This window comes from Ursus arctos, unplaced genomic scaffold (assembly GCF_023065955.2).
Source record: "Ursus arctos isolate Adak ecotype North America unplaced genomic scaffold, UrsArc2.0 scaffold_9, whole genome shotgun sequence".
NCBI lineage: Eukaryota > Metazoa > Chordata > Mammalia > Carnivora > Ursidae > Ursus > Ursus arctos.
The window spans coordinates 79,326,501-79,340,584 of NW_026623111.1; the positions used below are offsets into that span (position 1 = coordinate 79,326,501).

The window sequence follows — 14,084 nt, forward strand, 5'->3', positions numbered from 1 at the left end:
TGCAACAATTTAAATGGTGATTAAATAGGTGTGCGTGGGTCCACGTGCACATGCAGAGGTAATTATAAAATAACTTTTTTATTTAAATCAAGAAATATAGTATACTAAAAAATGTTCTTGAGATTTTATTTGTATAGGTGTTCAAATGTCCAGTGGGGGGAGATATAAAAAATTTGCTCCATTTTGCCATGTCTTTTAGCTATGCAAATTACTTGCCAGCCCAGAGGGACTATTTATAGTGCTGAGATAGCTCTCAAGGATGATAAAGAATCATCATTATCCAAGGTAGTAGTTATTTGCCACTGGACATAGTGAAAGGGACCAAGGATATGATAATGCTCAGAATTTTTCCTTAATGTAATTTCACGTCTGGACTTCTTCCGAGAAAGACATGCACTGCATGATAACAAGCCCTAGAAGCCACAGTGGAAAGATGACCTAGTTCTGTTGGGGTAGAGATGAGGGGGAGAATAAAGGGGTGGGGGAAATCAGAGCTGCTTTTTTATCTAAGAAGTATTTAAGATTGTATTTAACATTTAAACACAATTTAAAAAGAAACAAAAATAGCAAGGTAAATCTTATTGTTACCAGACATCAAATTAATGGATTAATGTAGGTTTAATTCTGAGTGTCCCGATAACTTTGGCAAAATGGAAGATATGTTGGTTTCATGTTGTTCTATAAGGGAAATAGTACCAGCCCATCAGCAGAAACAAACTTCGATGGCACAAATTCAAAAAGGCATCCATTGTGTGGGTCTTTATATAAGGGCTATGGGATAACATATCTGGCAATGTTTTCAATTAGAATTTTGCAAAGAACACATCTATATTGTTCAAAATGGAGTTTTGTGTATCTATTATCTACAAAGGTTAGGGAAATAACAGTAAAGAATCACTCAAAGAAGGCATTTCTGCAGGAAAATGAGATGGATTCAGGAATATTACTTCTTAATGGTAGTAATGCAGGGATTAACTTTCTTAATGCAGGCATTAGAATCTAGGGAAATGCCTAGATAAAATGCCCATTATGTTATTTCTCCAACATTTCAGGTGCTTAAAATGATCCCTTCACAAATGCTCAGAACTGGCTTTTGGTATTTATCTGATGAGACCCTGGAGTAGAGCTACTGTCAAATAAATATCATTTATCGGTTGGAATGGAATTCTCATGCTTGATTCAGGAGCGGAGCATTCTAGTAGTTCTCACCTCCATCTGCCTCTGTGACATTTCTCTCTCTTGCCTCGTCACCTGTGGCTGTTTAATCTTGATTTTCCTTCTGCCCTTTCTTTAAATGTTGGTGCTCTTCACTGTTTTATTCTTTTTTTTTAAATTAACATATAATGGATTATTGGTTTCAGAGGTACAGGTCTGTCATTCATCAGGCTTATGTAACACCCAGTGTTCATTACATCACGTGCCCTCCTTAATGTCCATCACCCAGTTATCCCATCCCTCCACCCCTCTCCCCTCCAGAAACCCTCAGTTTGTGTCCTAGGATTATTCACTGCTTTATTCTTGCTGTGTCAACTCTCCCCGAGACCGTGTATTCATTCTCTTCAATGACCGTGCATGTGCTGATAATATCTCAGGCTGTATTTCCAGTTGAGGTATCTCTCCTGAGAGTCAAGCTTCTCATTCCTACTGCACCTCCACACGGCTATCCATATAGATAGATATCGCCCGCTCTGCTTCTTCAAAATTAAACTTACCAGATTCACTCGCACCTTGATGTGTCTTTAACTGATACCATTATTCGACCAGTCATACAAGGGAGCCACCCATCTGGGAATCATCTAGGTCGTGTGTCCTTTGCTCATCTTTCATATCTTACATTACAAAATGCTGTCAATTTTCCCATTCTTCTTCCTTTGCAGTAATTGCCTTCTTCCAGATACTAATAAAATTTAAATGGAACTATTTTAATAACAATCCCCTCCTCCCCCCATATACATATATATAGCACTAGACTGAAGCCCCTTAATAACATGGATCTTTGTCTCATTTTTGCTTCTTAGCACTTATTTCTGTTGCTAAATGTTTATTGAATGGATGTGTAATGGTACAAAAAAGTAATTGAATTATGAATGTCTCTATTTTGGGGCACCTGGGTGGCTCCATCCATTGAGCGTCCGACTCTCGATTTCAGCTCAGGTCATGATCTCGGGGTTGTGAGATCGAGCCCTGCTTGGGGCTCCCTGCTCAGGGGGGAGTCTGCTTGAGATTCTCTCCCTTGAACCTCCCCCTGCTCACATGCTCTCTCTTTCTCTCTAAAATAAATTACTAAATCTTTAAAAAAATGAATGTCCCTATACTTCCTATTTTTAAAAAGAGGTTAGAGGCCTTGTCATCTCACTTATTTCTCTTTGCTCAGTTTCTTTGGAGGTTTTTGCCTTTGTAAGCATGGTTCCTTGGGATTTTGTAATAGAGAATTAAGATAAGAAGAAGGAGAGCTGGAAGGCAAGTCTTCAGATAGGGCTTGCAGAACAATCACTCAGAGAACCTTTAGAGAAGTTTTGAGAAAGGTAAGTGTATTTTATGAATAAAATGAATGGGGCAGAAAAGAGAGTTTTCAGAGTATGTTGCTGTGGTCAGAAAATCTCCCTCAAGTGTTGAGAAATACAAGTAGAAGAAAAGAGATCTGAAAAAATATAATTCATAATGACTTTTGGTTGCATGTACCTCGACAAAAAAGAGCCACGAATTCAATGCAGTTACAGTTAAATACCTAAACATAAATGAGTGAGTGAGTGAGTGAAGGAACAGGTAAGAGCCAGACCAGCACTGTCATCTGGGGGGAGGGTATTTCGTATCTTCATTAGAATTACTGCAGGCTATCCCATGTAATGGGTCATAACCAGAGAATTTTGTGGCATTTGACTTAGAAGGGGCAGTTTTGATTTTCAAATTTGCAAGATCAGGTGATAAGTATTTCATAATAGTAAAGGTGCTTTAATAGAACTATATCCTGATGAGCCTATTAAAATAAATCTATATGCGAATGTGTGACAAAGCATTGAACAAATTGATCTGTTTGATGAGATTGCTTAATATTTTCCAATTAAGTTGTATTGACAAATATAATTATTTCAGTGTTACTGTAGCTGGCATGGAGCTGTGTGAGCGTGTTTATTTTGTTATGGATAATGTTCAGCTAGTAGTATGTGTGGTTATCGTTAATGCGCCTCCTGGTTATGAGAGTAGAACTTATTAATTCAGCAGAGAATGATTGCCCTAGCAGATACCATCCAGTCACCTGGTAACTATGTATGTATGTATGTATTTATTTATTTATTTAATTTTTAAATTTTTTTTATTACATTATGTTAGTCACCATACAGTACATCCCTGGTTTCTGATGTAAAGTTCGATGATTCATTAGTTGCGTATAACACCCAGTGCACCACGCAATATGTGCCCTCCTTACTACCCATCACCAGTCTATTCCATTCCCCCACCCCCCTCCCCTCTGAAGCCCTCAGTTTGTTTCTCAGGGTCCATGCTTCATTCCCCCTTCTGATTAGCCCCCCTTTCTTTATCCCTTTCTTCCCCTACCGATCTTCCTAGTTCTTATGTTCCATAGATGAGAGAAATCATATGATAATTGTCTTTCTCTGCTTGACTTATTTCACTTAGCATTATCTCCTCCAGTGCCGTCCATGTTGCAGCAAATGTTGAGAACTCGTTCTTTCTGATAGCTGAGTAATATTCCACTGGGCAACTAATCTTTGATAAAGCAGGAAAAAACATCCGGTGGAAAAAAGACAGTCTCTTCAGTAAATGGTGCTGGGAAAATTGGACAGCTACATGCAAAAGAATGAAACTTGACCACTCTCTCACACCATACACAAAGATAAACTCCAAATGCACGAAAGACCTCGATGTGAGACAGGAATCCATCAAAATCCTAGAGGAGAACATAGGCAGCAACCTCTATGACATCGGCCACAGCAGGTCTTTTCATGACACATCTCTAAAGGCAAGAGAAACATAAGATAAAATGAACTTGTGGGACTTCATCAAGATAAAAACTTCTGCACAACCAAGGAAACAGTCAAAAAAACTAAGAGGCAGCCCATGGAATGGGAGAAGATATTTGCAAATGATGCTACAGATAAAAGACTGGTATCCAAGATCTACAAAGAACTTCTCAAACTCAATACGTGAGAAACAAATAAATCATAAAATGGGCAGAAGATATGAACAGATACTTTTCCAATGATGACATACAAATGGCTAATAGACACATGAAAAAATGTTCAAAATCTTTAGCCATCAGGGAAATTCAAATCAAAACCACACTGAGATACCACCTTACGCCAGTTAGAATGGCAAAAATTGACAAGGCAAGAAACAACAATTGCTGGAGAGGATGTGGAGAAAGGGGATCCCTCCTACATTGTTGGTGGGAATGCAAGTTGGTACAGCCACTCTGGAAAACAGTGTGGAGGTCCCTTAAAAAGTTAAAAATTGAGCTACCCTATGACCCAGCCATTGCACTCCTGGGTGTTTACCCCAAAGATACAGACGTAGTGAAGAGAAGGGCCATATGCACCCCAATGTTCATAGCAGCAATGTCCACAATAGCCAAATCGTGGAAGGAACCGAGATGCCCTTCAACAGATGACTGGATTAAGAAGTTGTGGTCCAGGGGCGCCTGGGTAGCGCAGTCGTTAAAGCGTCTGCCTTCGGCTCAGGGCGTGATCCCGGCGTATCGGGATCGAGTCCCACATCGGGCTCCTCCGCTATGAGCCTGCTTCTTCCTCTCCCACTCCCCCTGCTGTGTTCCCTCTCTCGCTGGCTGTCTCTCTGTTAAATAAATAAATAAAATCTTTTTTAAAAAAAAAAAAAGAAGTTGTGGTCCATATATACAATGGAATATTACTCAGCTATCAGAAAGAACGAGTTCTCAAGATTTGCTGGTAACTATTTAAATATACGCTGTAGCTTGGGGTCTTTAAAACCTAAGCTTGATTTTCACATCATTACCAATTAACTTTTTTTTCTTGTCATAAGCTTATTTCTGTTCTTTGAGCAGGTTTGTTAGAAAAGAGCCTCAAGGAAGCATAATGGCGTATGATCAAGGGAGTGATGACCCCATTAGAGTCACAGGTGATTCCCCTTTATGAATTTGCAACGTGATGAGTGGTTGGTAAATAGTCCTACTGCATCCTTAACTGTATTCTTGATAATAATCCCTCTATGGATACCAAGCACAAATAGCTCTTGAGTTTATATATAGGATATTCAATCAAAAAACCTGGTGGTAATTTTTTGCAAGAAGAAAAAACTAGAGTGGGACTGTCTAGCAGGGCCACTGATGGATAATTTAAAGTAGCTTTTATTGATAAAGACGATATAGGTGACACTTTTTTTTGAAGAATTAACTGGATAGTTTGACAAACATTTGATCTCATCACTAAGGACTGGCTCTGAACTCTTGGTATTTTAAAGTATTGCTCTATCTTCCTATTCCCCTTTTCAGTTTTGGATATTGGAGTTACTAAATCCCAGGATTGAGTCCCTACACTATTTGGACCTAGTCTGTAGCCATTAAACACAGTGGCTATCGAGCATTTGAAAAGTGGTGAATCTGAACTGAGATAGGTTATTAGTAAAATGCACACCAAATTTCAAAGACTTCATCTGAGAAAAAAAAGAATCTATTTATGTTGTCGTTCTCAAAAAATATGTTTTGTATGTATATGTTAAAATAATTAATTTTGTCTGTTTCCTTCTAGTTTTTTTTTTTAAAGATTTTATTTATTTATTTGACAGAGAGAGAGACAGCCAGCGAGAGAAGGAACACAAGCAGGGGGAGTGGGAGAGGAAGAAGCAGGCTCATAGCGGAGGAGCCTGATGTGGGACTCGATCCCATAACACCGGGATCACGCCCTGAGCTGAAGGCAGACGCTTAACCACTCTGCCACCCAGGCGCCCCTGTTTCCTTCTAGTTTTTGATGTGATTACCAGGAAAATTTAAATTACATATGTGGCTCACATATGTCTATGGAATAGCATTGGTTAGACTTCAGAAGAATTGTCATAGGATTGTGGGTTGAGTGACGTAATTTGCTTAGGTATCAGTGAATATGTAAGACTTAATAATTCTGTTAGCCCGAAACATTCTGATTGTGTCTCCAAATATGTACCTATTAAATTCTTTTTTTCAAAACTTTCTCACAAAGCTAAGATGTTGAAAAAAATAACTTGCTCTTAAGTTTTTGGTGACTGAATGACTTCTTGTTAACATAATGACAATTTTTGGTAATTCCAGGCAGGGTTTGTAGGCCATCTAATTTTTCAAGTCTCGGGAAAGCAAAAAAATGTCAGCTTCCCTGTGGAAATGGCTTTGAACCGACGTCAGAAGACCTGGATTAAAGCCAAAACTTTCTTGGTCACTTACAAACGGTCTGCATGTTCTCCAGTAATAAATTATCTTTCTGGGAGCCAACAATGTGTTTCCATATCTATAAGAAGGGGAAAATTAACAATAGGGGCCCAACTTAACCACAAGGTTGTTGTGGAAATGGAATCATAATTTCAGTAAAATTTTTTGTAAAGCATTATTACATATATAAGGTGTGATTTTGTTACCTTTTAATATATAGGCAGTAGAATTATATGTATATTTGTTTTATTAAACTTTTTGAAGGAGAAAAATACATATGTAGTATTTATTTGGTAAAGCTCTTTCAAAGCCTAAACTGAGATTTACATTTACTCTCTGCCCCAGATTCCAGCTAGAGATAATGACCCTAACTATTTCTGTTTTCAGTTCTTCTGGGGCTCATCACTACAATTGTAAATAAACTTACATCTTTTTCTGTACATTGTGGCTCATTGACCCCGTGCTATGAGTCAAAGAGAATTTAGCTCACAAACACGACCTCCCAAGTTAAATAAACTATATCACTCTTCAATGCTTTTATTGCTTTTCATTTTAACCTTAAATAATATAATCAAACTTATTCTTTTTTCCATTAACTTTGACAGTGTCTCTGGGTTTCTCCTTGTGTGAAATACAGGCATCAGTGTCCCTACTGCATCTCTCACCTCTCCGCCTTCCCTCATCCCGTAACTTCTTTCAACTCCGCCATGATTTTGGATCTTCCATGTTTGAGTTCAACCTTAAATTCTGTCTACTGAATAATTCCAAAACTGAGAACCTATGAACATATCTTAGATTTTTATGATTAGATAAAGCGTACTCACGGCGGAATCCAGAAGTAAGGTTTGCTTTCCCTCAAAGGATCTTTGCACCATTCTGTGGAGGCTTCCTCCCTGTGGACTTAAAAGTTGCACTTGGGGCGAGCAAGCAGTACGCCCTTCTGTTCCAGCAGGCACTTTATGTATCAGGTGACCATCAAATACAAGATTCACTTAAATCATTGGAGCTCGCACTTTCATGGGAATTTTTGCCTACATGAAACTGTGCAATGTCTTCTTAGAGAATAGGGGAAACTTGCCTTCTGATCTCCATAATAGGAATGTACAGATTATAATTGGTTATTATTGTCCGTCACCTTGGGATAAAAGAAGCAGGCAGATTACTTCGAAGGACAGATCCAAGGCTCTGTAGATCTTGACCCTTGATTAATTAATTTTTAAAAATCTAACCTTTTTAAGATAGGGGCACTGTGGAGGGAGTTATCAAACATCTCAGGCCTTTGAAACAATTAAGGAGAGAGACGCAGGTGAATGGAGTTTGAGAATCCAGTGTGGGTGATAGCTGATTATTAATTAAGTAGCAAATAAAGGGATTTTTTGGAAATATTTAGACTAATGTTTGTATATTATGGGTGTGAATCTTTTTTTATAATAATTTTTTATTATGTTATGTTAGTCACCATACAGTATATCCTTAGTTTTTGATGTAATGTTCCATGATTCATTATTTGCGTATAACACCCAGTGCACCATGCAATATGCCGGTGATGGGTATTAAGGAGGGCACATATTGTATGGGTGTGAATCTTTTATTGCTTTAGTAAAATACCTTATTCATTAATTGGGCTCAGCAAGGACGGGAATCTTTCTTGATCTTTGGCCAAAACTACCCCCTAAAACAGACCGAGACACTAAGAGTAGGAAATATAACTCCGTGTCATTAAATTGTTTCACTTGAAGTTTCTATTCTAAACATCCGAATCACATATTCTTTTGGGAGTATTCTTGACTGTGTGTTTTCCCTTCCTCATTAAGAAAAAGAATGTCAAAAGGCAAAATTAAAAAAGAAAAATCTCTGGTTGCATCTTCCCTTAACTGTTTCTTCCCCATAACATACTATTTGGCTGAAATACGTTTAGAGTTTCCTCAATACCTATAGAAAAAGAAGCAAAACCTTTCCAGGGGACGGCTTCTACTTATGCTCCGACCTTGTATACCTACGTACTTGTCCGTATTAGCTCTCTGCTGCTTAATTTTTTGTCGTTATCGATGTTTTCAGTTATTGTTATTTATAGGGTAGGCATTGTGTTAAATGACGTGCACACATTATTTTACTAAATCCTTTCCAAACCTTAATAGCACCATTTTAGAATTGTGAGTCTCACCTGCGGAAACTAGACTTAACGCTCATGTCTAACTCAGAGCTCATGGTTCATTCCGCTCCTGTGCGCTGCACCCACCACCTGCCACTTGGGGAGCAAAGCAGTGTCCCGTAACACTAAATGTTACTCTCCTGTCCTCACTTCACCTCCCTGCCCATGGTAGCAGTAGGTCAAGAAAAGCCCTCCCTTTTAAGCTGTCTTCTCTTGTAAGACAATAAATTCTTAGAGGGAATGATCACCTAGGATGTCTTTTCATCACTCTGGTGCCTTAAATAATACTTTGGACTAGTAGGTGGTAATAAAACTTTATTGATGATAATAATGATAATAACTATTAGCATTTGGTATTAATAGCCGATTTCAATTTCTGTTCCCTTCCCACACACGTTTCTTAAAGCTTCAACCTTTGAAATCTTCCCACACTTGTCTATCCAGACAGTTTGACTTCAGATCCATACTTCACACTCTGAACCTCCTCAGAGTGGGAAGCACTGCTATCAGAACTGTTCTTCTTTTGAAATAAAAATTCACACCCATTCTAGGGAGTGTCCCAATAACAAGGTGGACTGAGACTGGCACATTTTCTCGGATGCCAGAGTTTCAGCTGCTACATTACTGAACCGTAAGTCTTAGGTAATAGAGGCATTAATTAGAGACGGCTTCTTGTAAAGCACACATGAGAAACAGTGGTACAGCCCTCAGCAAGTAAGTGGGCTTTCCTGCAAAGCCAGAGAAAACCTCATCTGAGCCTCCTCTAATCTATCCGATCACCTAAGCTCTCTGAGATAACTAAATGGCATTGCAATGGGAGCAGCAGGGTCGTGGCCGACAGTTTTTATTTGAAATGCTTTCATTTGCTTTAGTTTTAGTTCCAAGCAAAATGTTCTAAATCCTGAGCAGTGTTTACACTTAGAATTTAAATGCAGCATTATTATACTGCCCTGCAACATGCACAGGTTAGCCCTTCCTCTGCCGATATATCGCCAGCACACCAAGAGATCTCCTTCCTTATCAGGGCCTATGTGCGTGCTCTGTCCCTGTCCCCTTCTCTGTCTCTCTCTCTCTCACACACACACACACCTGATCCTAGAGGAGGTTAATGAAGACCTGACCCTAAATTTGAGTGTACAAGTAAGGTTTTGTAACTTAAAACATTGCAGACATTTAAGTGTGCTTAAATTGGCGTGGTCCAGGCGTACATCTGGCCAACAAAATAAACATGTTCCAGAAATCAAACAAATCTGTATTTTAAAAAAAAGTTTTCTCAAATTACTCATCCTTATTGCCTTTTTTCTCATTATCAAAACACATCCTTAACACCAGTGATAGTCAAAATATCTCATCACAGGTGTGGCATGGGGCATTGACATGTAAGAACAGACGGCCTCACTTCTGTCAGACATTATCCGTTCAGGAGCTGGATCCGAGAGAGATCTGAGGTCCCAGGGGAGGGACCAGGAGGGGTCCTGTGGGGGCTCTTGGGAGGGAGTAAGCTTAGGATAGAAGCTATTTATCAATGATACTGAAACATTTCAATATTTTAACAGCTTATCCGATAAATGTTAACATTGCTAAAAGCTCATTTATATTAACAGGTAATACTAGAATCATGACACTTAGAAATAGAGAAGGTTCTAATCTAGTGGTAGACTAGAAGGGTTTAGAAATTCTCCCAGGTGTTAGAAAGGGATCTCAGTCTTGCCAGTTAACTTTGAATATGAATATGAGTAGTTCTAACCCCAGTTGTCTCAAGAAAAATCAGCAAGGGAAGAAGTTATTATAGCTTGTGTCCTCGTGCATGGTAATCTCATTTAATTATCTCAGTAACCCTACAGGACTCTAGTAGTTTCCCAGACTACCATAGTAATGTACCACAGATTGAGTGGCTTAAATGAGAGAAATTTATTTCCTCACAATTCTGGAGGGAAGAAATCCAAAATTAAGGTGTCGACAGGGCTGATTTCATTCTGAGACTTCTTTCCTTGGCTTAGAAATGGCTGTCTTCTCCCTATGTCTTCACACAGTTTTCCCCGTATGTTTGCTGTCCCCTCATTTCCTCTTCTTAAGGACACCAGTCATATTGGACTAGGGTCCATCGTAATGACATCATCACTTGATCACTTTAAACTCAGTCATAATCTGAGGTTATTGGGTTAGGACTTCAACATATAAATTTGGGGGAGCACAATTCAGTCCGTAACAGAAATTTAGTAATATAACCCCTCCTTTTAGAAAAAAATTCATTCAGTCAGTGCATTCCTTGCCTCGACTCGGCTTGCCAGGGACGGTAGCTGGTACCTGGTGTTTGCTCCTGTCACCTGTGCCCACTAACCTGTAGCTATTATGCACAGTGCTTCTCTACCTATGTTGGCCAGACTGGGGTTCCGTTGCCTGGAACGTGGCATTCAGCCCAAAGGCCACATGCCAGTGACAAGACCATCGGGGGAAGAGATGACTCCTTCAGCACCTGCTTCAGTGAGATGTGTCCTGGCGAGCATGTGCCCAGGGCAGTGTTTGTAGACCTGGAACCCACGGTCACGGATGAAGTTTGCACTGGTGCCTACCGCCAGCTGTCCACCCTGAGCAGCTCATCAGAGGCAAGGAAAATGTTGCGAACAATGATGTCCAAGGGTACTACGCCATTGGCAAGACTGACCATATCTTGGACTAAATTCAGAAACTGGCCAACTAGTTCGTAGGTGTCCAGGGTGTTTTGGCTTTCCACAGCTTTGGAGGGGGAACTGGCTCTGGGTTCACCTCCCTGCTGATGGGACTCTCTATTGATTATGCCAAGAAGTCCAAGCTGGAGTTCTCCATTTACCCAACTCCCCCCGCCCCCCCCCCCAGGTTTCTACAGCTGTAGCTGAGCCCTGCAACTCCTCCTCACCAGCCACATCACCGTGGAGCACTGTGATTGTGCCTTCATGGTAGACCAGAGGCCATCTAGGACATCTGTTGTAGAATGCTTGATGTCGAGTGCCCAAACTACACTAATCTGCTTCATTAGCTAGATTGTGTCTTCTATCACTGCATTCCTCAGATTTGCTGGAGCCCTGAATTTGATCTGACAGAATCCCAGACCCACCTGGTATCCTATCCCTGCATCCATTTCCCTCTGGCCACATAGGCCCCCGTCATCTCTGCTGAGAAAACCTACCATCAACAGTTCCCTGTAGTAGAGATCACCAGTGTGTGCTTTGAGCCAGACAACCGGGTGGTGAAGTGTGGCCAAGGTAAGAACATGGCTTCCTGTCTGCTGTACCATGGCAATGTGGTTCCCGAAGATGTTAATGCTGCCATTGCCACCACTAAGACCAAACATTCCGTTTGTGGACTGGTACCCTACTGTCTTCAAAGTTGGTATTAATTACCAGCCTCCCACTGTGGTACCTGGTGGAGACCCGACCAAACTACAATGAGCTGTGTGTGTGCTGAGCAGTACCACAGCCATTGCTGGGTCCTGGGGTCACCTGGACCACGACATTGACCTGATGTATGTATGCCAAGTGTGCGCTCACTGGTACACGGGTGAGAGCATGGAGGAAGGAGAGTTTCTTTTTTCTTTTTTAGAAGAGGGTAAGGCAGAGGGAGAAGGAGAGATAGAAGAGGGTAAGGCAGAGGGAGAAGGAGAGAAAGAAGCTTAAGGAGGCTCCCCGCTGAGCATGGAGCCCGACGTGGGGCTAGATCTCATGACCTCAATATCATAAGCCTGAGATTGTGACCTGAGCTGAAATCAAGAGTAGGATGTTTAACCTGTTTAGCCGACTGTGCCACCCAGCTGCCCTGGAAGGGCCTGTGAGGGCATAGCTGCCCTGCAGAAGGGTCATGAGGAGGTTATGGATTGTGTTGAGGAAGAGGGTGAGGAAGAGAGAGAGGAACACTAATTACCATTCCCTTGAGCCCTGGAGCGTGTTAGACTCACAACTGCAGCTTCAACAGTGGCTGACAGGCGTGAAAGCTTTCTGGTTAGATTGTCTTCACTTTTAACTGTGATCATGTCTTATTTTGCCATGTGTACTTACAGAATTTTCCCATCATGTTTCAAAGTAAAGGTTTAATAAAGAAAAAAAATATGAAAAAGTTTATAAAATCTTTTTAAAAGTTAGGTTTATTAAGGCATATTTTATACCTAAAATAATAACCATTTTAAGTGTACGGTTTGAATTTGGGCAAATATGCGCACCATCTAACCCACACCACAATCAAACTACAGAAGTTTCTATCATCTCAAAAAATTGCCTTGTGCTTATTTGCTGGCACTCCCCCTTCATCCCTGGCTCAAGACAGACACTGGTCTGATTTCTTTTCTAGCGTCTCATAGAAATGGAGTCATAAAGTATGCATACCACTATCCCCGGCTTCTTTTTTACCACATGATGCATGGTGTTTTTGCGATTCATCCATTTTTTTGGGTGTATCAGCAGTCTGCTCCATTTGATTGCTGTTTGGTAATCCCTTGTATGACTCGACCACAATTTGTTTATTGTTTATAGCTTTTGGCTATTATGAAAAGAGCTAAAATGAACCTTTGGTTATAGGTCTTTGTATACCCAGGACATGTGTTTTCATTTCTCTTGGGTAAATACATAAAAGTGGAATACTGTGTCATATGAGAAGTATGCATTTAACTTTTGAAACTTTTTTTTTAAGAAGAATCTGCTACATTGTTTTCCAAATGGTTGTATTATTTTACATTCCCACTAGCAGTGTATGAGTGTTCTAGTTCCTCCATATTTCCTCCAACACCTGGTATTATTGGCCTGTATAATTTTAGCCTTTCCTGTGCATATGTAGTGGTAATCTCCTTGTAGTTTTAAATGTGCATTTTCTTGATGACTAAATGATATTGAGTATCTTTCCATTTGCTTATTGGAAGATCATATATCTTCTTTTGTGAATCGTCTTTTCAAATATTTTTCCTGTTTTTAGTGGATTGACTTCTTAGTTTTAAGTTTTTTAAGTTCCTTACATGTTCTAGATATAAGCCATTTGCCAGACATGTGTAATTCCAATTTTTTCTTCTATTCTTTAGCTTACATTTTTGGTTTATTAGTGCTCATTTCAAGAGCAGAAGTTTTAGTTTTGATAAAGTCCAATGTATCATTTTGCTTTTAGTTTTGCCCTTTGGTGTCCTATTTAGGGAATCTTTACTGACTCTATAGAAAGCAAATGTTACAGATGTTGACTTATGTTTAAATTTATGACATTCAAGTTGGTATATGTGTAGTACGAGGTAAGTGCTGACTTTAGTTTTTTATGCACATGAGTAAACTATTGTTCCATAACCATTCTTTTCTCCATTGAATTAATATGGCACCCTTTTAAAAAATCATCTGACCATATATGCATGTGTGTATAGGGAGATATCATATACTTACTTATTTCTGAAATATCAATTTTGTTCCATTGATTAAATTCTATCCTTAGCTCAGTACAAACTGTTTTGATTACTGTAGTTTTATAGTAAGTCTTCCAAACCAGGAGTGTAAGTAGTCCAAGTTTATTCTTAAAAAAAAATAAGATTTAGCAATT

At 39.6% G+C, this 14,084-nt stretch overlaps 1 pseudogene; it reads left to right on the forward strand.

Moving 5' to 3' along the window:
* The first annotated feature begins 10,895 nt into the window (after positions 1 to 10,895).
* Positions 10,896 to 12,436, forward strand: LOC125280951 (tubulin alpha-1B chain-like; annotated as a pseudogene).
* Positions 12,437 to 14,084: the final 1,648 nt, after the last annotated feature.